We start from the raw sequence: 11,791 nt of genomic DNA on the forward strand, positions 1-11,791 counted from the left end.
ATTTCTCTTTGATAATAAAACATGCAAAAAACTAATCACTTCAAGGCGAACGTCACTTTTCAATACAGATAATTGACACTAGTAAATTCATTTACCTACTTTCTTTTCTAAGCAATTTTCATAACCATGAAGAAGTGATCTTCCAATACAAATCATTATCTAAGGAGAGATGCAAGTTCAACTATAAATATATAAAAACAACAGCAATTATAATTAATAATAATAACAACAACAACAACAACAACAACAACAATAATAATAATAATTTACGCCCAATTTTACTTTAATAATGAAAAAAAGGACATGGGCACGACATATGAGAATGACCGATATTAGATGGGCAAGTCAAGAAGAATAACAGAAAGGGTCCCTGGAGATTGCAACCGAAGCATGGGAAGGAAAAGAAGACGATGGATTAACGAGATAAGAAAAATACTACTAATAATAATAATAATTTACGCCCGGTTTTACTTTATCAATTGAAAAAGAAGTGGACATAGGTACGACATATAATGAGAATGGACCGATATTAGATGGGCAAGTCAAGAAGAATAACAGAATGGGTCCCTGGAGATTGCAACCGAAGCATGGGAAGGAAAAGAAGGACGATGGAATAACGAGATAAGAAAATTTTCTAGTATAGACTGGCATAGAACCACTATAAACAATAGCGTGTTTAAGGAGATGCCTGGAGGCCTTTGTCCTGCAGTGGACTATCAACGGATGATGATGATAATGATGATGATGGATGATGATATTATATATATAATATATATATATATATATATATATATATATATATATATAATAGATATACATATATATAAAATATATATATACAGTATATACAATATATATACACAGTATATATACATATATTTATATTTATATATATATATATCTATATATATATATATATAATATATTATATATAATATATATATATATATATATATATATTATATATATATATATATATACAGTACATATATATATATATTCATATATATACAGTATATATATATATAAATATATATAATATATAATATATATATATTATATATATATATATAATATGTATATATAATATACATCAGTAACTGGCATACAAAAACATAATGTTTATATCATCCCACTGTGGAAAGAAAATAAAAAACAATAATTTGATGGGCACTACATAATAAAAATTTTTATATATTTTCATAATAATTTTATATTAAAATAAACTATTTTGTCTTCTATTCGTAATAACTCATCCAAGATGAGAAAGAGGAATTTTCAGTGACCCATAATTTTCATATAACGAACTAATAGTGAACTATAACGACACATCACGCAAGTTCACGAATAGAACAAAAAGAACATATTGTGCAGCTGCAACTTAAAATAAATAATTGAGAACAGTTATTCGCGAGCGTTCTCGTGTTGATCCACTCTTAGTATGAGATATTAAACGTAGAAATTTTTTTAGAACTATATATATGGTTCAATCATTGCTTGAGGGTACACTCGGGCACACTATTCTATCTAATTTCTCTTCCTCTGGTTTTGTTAAAGTTTATATAGTTTTATATAGGAGACAAAGATTCTAATATTGTTACTCTTCTTAGAATATCTATTTTTTCTATTTTTCTTTTCCTCACTCGGCTACTTTCCCTGTTGGAGACCATGGGCTTATAGCATCCTGCTTTTCCAACTACGGGTTGTAGCTTAGCAAATAGTAATAATAATAATAATAATAACAATAACAATAATAATAATAGAGATTACTATTATTATCATTATTATTATTATCATTATTTACTAAGCTACAATCCTATTGGAAAAAAGCAGGATGCTATAAGCCCAGAGGCTCCAACAAGGAAAATAGCCCAGAGCGAAAAGGAAATAAGGAAATAAACAAATTACATGAAAAGTCATGACTGATTAAAATAAAAATAATTTGAAAACAGTAGCAACATTAAAATAGATCTCTCATCTATAAACTATGAAAACTTGAAAAAACAGGAAGAGAAATAAGACAGAATAGTATATGGCCGAGTGTGCCCTCAAGATAGAGAACTCTAACCAAAGACAGTGGAAGACCATGGTACAGAGGCTATGGCACTACCCAAGACTAGAGAACAATGGTTTGATTTTGGAGTGTCCTAAAACAGCTACAATCAATGCCAGTAGTATAAGAAAACTTTTCTTTTCATTACAGTACTTTTTGATGGTACGAAAGGATAACAAATATTCAAAACTAATAAGTAGACCTCATCCTTGCCCATATATCTATTTGTCTATCCATATAATCTCCTATATAATAAAGAGCAAGTGTATGGCTATATATATATATACACATATATATATATATATATATATATAAATATATATATATGTATCTATATGTATATATATATGTATATATATATATATATATATATATATATATATATATATATATATATATATATATATATATATATATTGCTTTCTGGTCACGGTTAGCGGCATTTCTAGTCGTATAACTACTTGATTTCATCCTGTTTCTCGGGTAGAGGGGAGAGGGAATAGTCATACCCTGGTGAGAATGGATATCCCAAGATTACATTTGCCGTGTTGTACAATAGTTAGGAAAGGGGGAGAAGTGGAAAAGGTTGAATGTGTATTGCGTGTGAATATTTCTAAATATTTAGCAGTATTTTTGACGGATCGCGTACACATCTTTATGCATAATAGAATAGATCTTAATTAAGTTTAAACCGAAACAAAAGCTTTCTGTATCCATCATAAAGTATGCGTCTAAAATCCACATTTAATTCACTATAACATAATTATCAATAAAAGACACATTGAAGCAAGACTGATAATAATGTTATTGCTCTTGCGTCAACGGAAAAAAAATGTGGTCAGTAAATTCATATTTAATTTATTGCCACATGAAAATAAATAAAAGAAACAATGTTACGAAAATTTCGGCCGATTTTCGCGCCGAAAATTTTTTCGAAAATTTCGGGCGATTTTCGGGACGAAAATTTCGGCAAATTGTCGGGCCGAAATTTTTTTTTGAAAATTCCGGCCGAAATTCGAGCCAAAAATTTTTTTGAAAATTTCGGCCAAAATTCGAGACAAAATTTTTTTCGAAAATTTCGGCCGATAAGTCTGAAAACAATGTTATTGCTCTCGTGTCAACAATAAAAAATATGTGGTCAGTCAAATTAACAAAGGCCAAATGCGCCGAGGCAAAAAGGAACTCTGTTAATCGGATACAATTACTTCCATTACTTCGCACCAGCTACTAAAAGAGGCCTAATTGATGGTCAGACGGGGAAGGAAGATCTGACAAGATAAGGTGGTCCAGGAGAGAGAGAGAGAGAGCGAGAGAGAGAGAGAGAGAGAGAGAGAGAGAGAGAGAGAGAGAGAGAGAGAGAGAGAGAGAGAGAGAGAATGAAATTAAAACCCAATGTGTGAAGATATGACATCCTAAGGAGAGAGAGAGAGAGAGAGAGAGAGAGAGAGAGAGAGAGAGAGAGAGAGAGAGAGAGAGAGAGAGAGAGAAATATGAATAGAAATTAAAACCCAAGATGTGAAGATATGACATCCTAAGGATAGAGAGAGAGAGAGAGAGAGAATAAATATGAATAAAAATTAGAACCTAATATGTGAATATAGGCCATCCTAGAGAGAGAGAGAGAGAGAGAGAGAGAGAGAGATTAGAACCTAATATGTGAATATAGGCCATCCTAGAGAGAGAGAGAGAGAGAGAGAGAGAGAGAGAGAGAGAGAGAGAGAGAGAGAGGTAGCGTTATCGGGGTATTAATTACAGTGGTGAGGGGAAGATGAAGAAAAGTGTACTATTACAGCTATCTTTACATCTAAGAAGGATATGGCCTACCGTGTGCGGGACTTAATGCATGTGGAAGGCATCCACGTTTAAAGGTTTAAAGGCCGCTCATGAATGGCAGAGGAGAGGGACATTACTCTATCAATCAAGACAACGCCCTAGAGAAGACTGGCCCTATATACATATGATCAGCGTCCAAGCCCCCTCTCCAAAGCTAGGACCAAGGAGGGCCAGGCAATGGTTGTTGATGATTCAGGAGATAGACCTATAGACTTTTCCCCCCATCCTTTACTCAAAAGGATGGTGAGATTGAAACTACCAAAGGAACTAACGAGTCTGAGCGAGACTGGAACCCCATTCTGGGGTTCACCAGTCAGGGACGTTACCACTACGGCCACCACAACCTCGGGCATTGTTTACGGTTGAAGTTTGTGATGAAGTTACCTAAGGCATATCGCCATCATTTATTTCATAAACTACATTTGTGTGGTCATTTTATGATAGATCTTAAGTTTCTCCCATAACATCATGACGTTCGACCACTCAGAAATGGTAAATTGTGCCAGATCATATCCTGCTTCTAAGAGTAGCCCCTTAACTAGGGTACATATGAACGCAACTATTATGGTAATTTAACGACAATCTCTTGAACAAAATTGGAATGCTAAAAGGCTGCGTCATAATGCAATGTCTTGAATCTAATTTCCTCTTGTCCCCAAAGTTTGAAGAATATTTTTTATACAATATCCGTTTAAACTTTAAAACTATCCAAGCACGCACATTCTTAGGGTGCAGGCAAACACGAATGTGACTGCCAAAAGCTAAAATGTGCCAGACAAATGTGCTCGCGTGCCACATAGTTTTTACGAAAAAATTAAGTGAATGATTCTAGTGTTATGCCACTAAAGTGTGTAATATTGTGACACGTACATTCAGAGACCCTATATTATACAATAAAAATTCCCTCTGTTACACCATCTCTATTTAGAACACTATCTCCTTCATTCTTAAACTTGTCTCCTAGTTTTTCCCTATTTCCATTCCTCACCGGGCTATTTTCCCTGTTGGGGCCCCTGGGCTTATAGCATCCTGCTTTTCCAACCAGGGTTGTAGCTTAGCAATTAATAAGAATAATAATAATAATAATTCACACATTCTGGTCTAATGTTATAACGTACTGACCTCATTATACTTTAATTTCCTATTAAAAAAATACGTCTTATGTCTAAACTTTTATCAAAATAATTTTATGAATAACAGGTGTTTTAATTATTATTATTTATTATCATTACTAGCTAAGCTACAACTCTAATTGGAAAAGCATAATGCTATAAGCCAAAGGGCTCCAACAGGGAAACATACCCCAGTGAGTTAAGGAAACAACGAAATAAATACACAGCAAGAGAAGTAATAACAATCAAAATAAAACATTTTAAGATAATTAGCAACATCAAATTGGATACTAATTCTTTTCAACATGTTATAATGAATACTACTACTACTACTACTACTACCACCACCACTACTACTACTATTATTATTATCATTATTATTATTATTGTTATTACTTGCTAAGCTACAACCCTGATTGGAAAAGAAGGATGCCATAAGCCCGGGGGCTCTAACAGGGAAAATAGCTCAGTGAGGAAAGGAAACAAAGAAAAATAAAATATTTTAAGAAGAGCAACAAGATTAAAGTAAATATTTCCTATATAAACTATAAAAACTTTAACAAAACCAGAGGTAGATAAATAAGATAGAATGGTGTGCCAGTGTACCCTCAAGCAAGAGGGAACTATACTACTCTTCTACTACTACTACTACCATCAACTACTATTAATAGTAATAACCAAACCCAGTAGTAATTACAGTATCCAATACATTGTAAATCTCGTGTCATCTAAATGTAAACTACCATCCAAACATTATGTAAAACACTGTTATAGCACAGGTACCAAGAGGTAGGAAGGGAGGGGGTACCACAATAAGATTGGAGAGCCATAAAAAAAGGGAAGGGTGAATTTAGCGAAGGTTCAGGGGGGAAAGGGGGAAAAAAAGGGGGGGGGCGGTCAGCATGCCGTGCTTTTACAAGCATGAAGATCGGTTACTAGGATAAAAACTTTTACGTGTATGAATGAAAGAAACCATTAGTAGTTAACTTGTTGAGAGAGAGAGAGAGAGAGAGAGAGAGAGAGAGAGAGAGAGAGAGAGAGAGAGAGGATCGAATTTCATATGAAACATATACAAAAATAAGCCAGATTTCACAAGATCTAAGAATTTTTGAAAGCAGGTAATGCAGTCAACATGCTGTATTGACCCTTGTTACAAACAAAAAATATGCATGGCAATAATATATCCACTTAATTAAGTTTGTACTAGGATGGCCGACTTCCATGAAATGATATATGCCTATTATTATTAATTATAATTATTATTATCATCATCATCATCATCATCATCATCATCATCATTATTATTATTATTATTATTATCATAATTATTATTATTATTATTATTATTATTATTATTATTATTATTATTATTAGCTAAGCTAAACCTTAGTTGGAAAAGCAGGATGCTATAAGCCCAAGAGTCCAAAAAGTAGCCAGTGAAAAAAGGAAATAAGGAAATAAATAAACTAAATGAAAAATTAAAAAAAAATATATTTTAAGAACACTATCAACATTAAAACAGATCTTTCATATATAAACTATAAAAGAGATTTATGTCAGCCTGTTCAACATAGCATTTATTGCAAGTTTGAACTTTTGAAGTTCTATCGATTCAACTACCTGATTAGGATGATCATTCCACAACTTGTTCACAACTGGAATAAAACTTCTAGACTACTCTGTAATATTGACCCTCATGATGGAGAAGGCTTGGCTATTAGAATTAACTGCATACCTATTATAGTACTACGAACTATGGCAAATAATAAGTCCATTCATTTGTTGTCGAACATGGATATGGCTAACAAACTTCATCCTGATAAAACAAGCTGAAAAATATCACGAAATTGCAAAAACCTTTTAAAGCAAGATGAAAAAAACCCTCGAAATATCCCTTATTCGTTATCCCACGAAAGGCTGTGCCGTGCCAAAGCATTTAAATTAAAGCCAATGTTTTTATGTTCAACAGGTTGACGTAAGTGTCTCTTCATAGTTTATATATGGCAGATATATTTTAACGTTGTTACTAATCATTAAATATTTTGTTCTTAATTCATTACTTCTCATATAAAGTTTATTTTCATATTTCCTTTCCTCATTAGGTTATTTTCCCTGTAGGGCCAATTGGGCATATAGCATCCTTTTTTCAAACTAGGGTTGTAGCTTAGTGAATAATAATAATAATAATAATAATAATATGAAAGACCCCCAGCCATTTCCTTCCAGAAATAACCAACTATCGACCAGCGCACAGACTCCTCAAAAACCACCAGAAAATCTAATCTCCAGTGCCCATCGCATCGTCACCGAGTGACTTTCACTGAATATAAAGACCACTTGACCGCTTCCCTTTCAATAATTATTAACGACCTAACAAACGCCATTTATGGAAGTCAATGTATGGCAGTTATACAATCTAATCTCCGCCTATCTTATCGTAATTCAGTAACATATAAGGAAAAGAGATCACAGTGGCCATAGATTAGGGATATTCGTTGTACCGACAGACAATGAAAAATGGCATAATACGAATGGCGGTAAATGGCAATGGTGTGGTAGTATAATGCTAAGAAGGCGCCGTGGGAAGGTCGGTTTGATTGAAGGCATAATCAGGGGGGGAGTGGGGGGAAAAGGGGCTCTTTGGGGATTTAGGGACTGAGGATATGAGGGGGAGGGGGGAAGATATGGTTGTAAACATTCCCTAAGGTTTGAGGAAGGGGGGGGGGGTTAAGGACTTATAACGGTTACGCATTCACTTGAAATTGCCTGGATCTTGGAAACTGGAGTTCTCAAGTAGTTCCCGTGATCACTTACCTTTCCTTTAAACTTTTCCCTTATTTTATTTATTTCTTGCGTATTAATACTTTCACGTTGTTAACATAGATAAACACCGATTATGGTGCAAATCTATATTTTTTGATAATTCTCAATCGAAAATTACATTTTTCCATACAGCACTTCAAAAAAAACCTACCAAAATTATTGACGACAACTGTACGAGAGGTGTTAGTAAAAGAAATACTCAACGTTTTAATTCAGCTTAAATGTTTTACGTAAAAGTTCTACTTCACAAAAGTAAATGCTGATTTGTATCTGAAACAGTAGTAAAAGCGAGGAATGTCATCGACATCAACGTCTGGAGAGAAACCATTCACATCATTGACACTGAAATAATGGTATTTGTGTCTTCGGCGAAGTTGGGAGGAGGGAGAAACGAGGAAGAAACTCTGGACCCCCGCCCGTGTGTGTATGTGTATTACTTTTATTATTATTAATTGCTAAACTACAACCTTAGTTGGAAAAGCAGAATGCTATAAGCCCAGGGGCTCCAACAGGAAAAATAGCCCAGTGAGGAAAGTAAAGAAGGAAAAAATAAATATTTTATGATAAAGATTAAAATAAATATCACCTATATAAACTATAAAAACTTTTAAAAAAATAGGAAGAGAAATAAGATAGAATAGTGTGCCAGAGTGTACCCTTAAGCTGGAGAACTCTAACCCAAGATAGTGGAAGACCATGGTACAGAGGATATGGCACTACCCAAGACTAGATCACAATGGTTTGATTTTGGAGTGTCCTTCTCCTAAAAGAGCTGTTTACCATAGCTAAAGTCTCTTCTACCCTTACCAAGAGGAAAGTAGCCACTGAACAATTACAGTGCAGTAGTTAACCCCTTTGGTGAAGAAGAAATGTTTGGTAATCTCTGTGTTGTCAGGTATATGAAGACAGAGGAGAATCTGTAAAGAATATTCCAGACTATTCGGTGTATGTGTAGGCAAAGGGAAAGTGAACCGTAACCAGAGAGAAGGGTCCAATGTAGTACCGTCTGGCCAGTCAAAAGACCCCAAAACTCTCTAGCGGTAGTATCTCAATGGGTGGCTGGTGCCAAGGCCAACCTACTACGTAAGATACTTTAGTTTGCTCTCATATCTAAGTTGCTGTTTTTCTGTCTCTTAGTGTTAATCCCACCATTATTCTTTCCATAGCTCTTTGAGTTGTAACTAGCATGTGTTCAAAGGCTTTAATAGGGTGAATATGTTAATACTGGTAGGGCCATCTGATTAAATACTTTTCTTTTTAGGGAGAGTGGCATTTTACGTTTCAGAATCTCATTTTCGTTACCAAAAGCACTCCATCCAAAGGTTGTTATCCTTTTAATTTCGGTCCCATGTCATGGGGGAAACACTTACAGTCTGTCGTAAGTGCGTATATATATATATATATATATATATATATATATATATATATATATATATATATATATATACACACAATATATATATATATATATATATATATAAATATATATATATATATATATATATATATATATATATATATATATATATACATAAACATATATACATATATATATACATACATATAAATATATATCTCTATATATATATATATATATATATATATATATATATATATATATATATAGCATCAAGAAAGTAGTAATATTTTGTATATTCAAAAACATTCAGCAGAATTGATGAAAATTGCAATTCACAATAGCCCTGTTAAAATCTTTAGACGCAAGCAGTAAGAAGGACACCCTCAAAACACCATCCTGTATTATTAACGAGCAGACCCACCTGAATGAGAGGCCACGCGTAGAAGCACGCCCTTGACAACAAGGGCTTTTTCTCAAGCCTGCTGCCAAGAACAATTTACAACGTTGGAATAGAAAGGGACAAAGGCCTCGGCAGAAAGGGAGCCGGCACACTCGAAACAGAATAAGAAGTGGAAACTATAATAAAGGCGCAGGAATGCATGCCTACGCCAACACATGTAGTACAGACACACGCACACACACACACTAAGTTCATAAAACTATTAAAATATCTTCAATAAAATTTTTTTATCTTTATTTTATATGAATTCTGATGGTACGCCAACACATGTAGTACAATCACACGCACACACACACACACATTAAGTTCATAAAACTAAAAAAAAAATACCTTCAAAAAATTTGTTTTATCTTCATGTTATGGGAATTCTGATGGAAAACATAGCATAAGAATAGGAAACTATAATGCAGGCACAGGACTGCATACCTACGTCAATGCATATAGTACAAATATACACACACACACAGTTTAGAAAACTAAAAAAGTATTTTCAATAAAAATTGGTTTATCTTCATTTTATTCTAAGGGATTTCTTATGGAAAACACATCATAAGAAGAGGAAACCAAAATACAGGCACAGGAATGTATTTCAAAGGCAAAACATGTATGGGCACGCACACACACAGACATACATACATACATACACACACACACACACACACACACTAACTCACACAAGGCACTCTTTCAGGAACCTAAATAAAAAAACTTCAACAAATTTTAGTTAACTTCATTATATCTTATGAGATTTCTTATAGAAAACACATCATAAGAAGAGGAAACCAAAATAAAGGAACAGGATTGCATTTCAAAGGCAACACATTCATGCGCACACACGCACACACACAAACTCACTCAAAGCACTCTTCCAGGAAACTAAAAAAATAAAAACTTCAACAAAATTTTATTTATATTCATTATATTTTATGGGATTACTTATGGAAGGCACAAATAGCCAAATTCAAATACAAACTTCATCAGCAGAGAGAGAGAGAGAGAGAGAGAGAGAGAGAGAGAGAGAGAGAAACAATCAACCTTCTATGTGACATAATTGTTTTAAGATACTGAGAGAGAAAAATATGAACAAGTTTAGTAAGAAATAAAAAGACTTGAAACACCACAGCAAACGATAAAATACTATTGACAACGAACGAGAGAATTAATAATTCATTAAATCGTATTTACATGGTTCAGAGTACTATTATCTTTATAATAATAGCAATAATAATAAAAGTTAATGACAACAACAACAACAACAATAATAAAAGTTAATGACAACAACAATAATAATAATAAATATAATAATAAAAGTTAAAAACAACAATAACAATAACAACAACTACAACAATAATAATAATAATAATAAAAGTTGATGACAACATTAATAATACTAATAAAAATAGTAATAATAAAAGTTAATGACAACACTAACAATAATAATAATAACAATAATAATAATAATAATAATAATAATAATAATAATAATAATAATAATAATAATAATAATAATATGTAAAATCTACAAACAATTCTGCTGCCAATGCGCATTAAATCTAAATGTGAAAGGTGAAAAAGTCTTAAATTGTACTGAATATCCTACATTACATCATAAAGGCGAAATCATAGATAGTTTTACTTTTCATTGCATTGCTCATGAAATTATGAGTTGGAAAACCATGGGAAAAAAATTCAATATTTTTATGCTAATAATTATTATTACTGGGAAAGCAGGATGCTACAGGCCTAGTGAATCTAGCAGGGAAGGTAACTCGTATGGAAATGGAATATAGAAATAAAAAACAAACTATATTATTATTATTATTATTATTATTATTATTATTATTATTATTATTTCATTATCATCATTTTTGTTAAGCTACAACACTAGTCGGAAAAGCGGAATGCTAAAACCCCGAGGGCTCTAATAGGGAAAATAGCCCAGTGAGGAAAGGACATAAGGAAACAACAAGAAGAGTAACTAACAATTAATATAAAATATTTTAAGAACAGTAACAACATAAAAATGAATATTTTATATATAACTATAAAAACTAAAAAAAAAAAAAAGATGAAGAAAATTAAGATAGAATAGTGTACCCGATTGTACCCTCAAGCTAGAGAACTAACCAAAGACAGTGGAAACCATGGTA

The sequence above is a fragment of the Palaemon carinicauda genome, chromosome 14 (assembly GCF_036898095.1).
Source record: "Palaemon carinicauda isolate YSFRI2023 chromosome 14, ASM3689809v2, whole genome shotgun sequence".
Classification (NCBI taxonomy): Eukaryota; Metazoa; Arthropoda; class Malacostraca; order Decapoda; family Palaemonidae; genus Palaemon; species Palaemon carinicauda.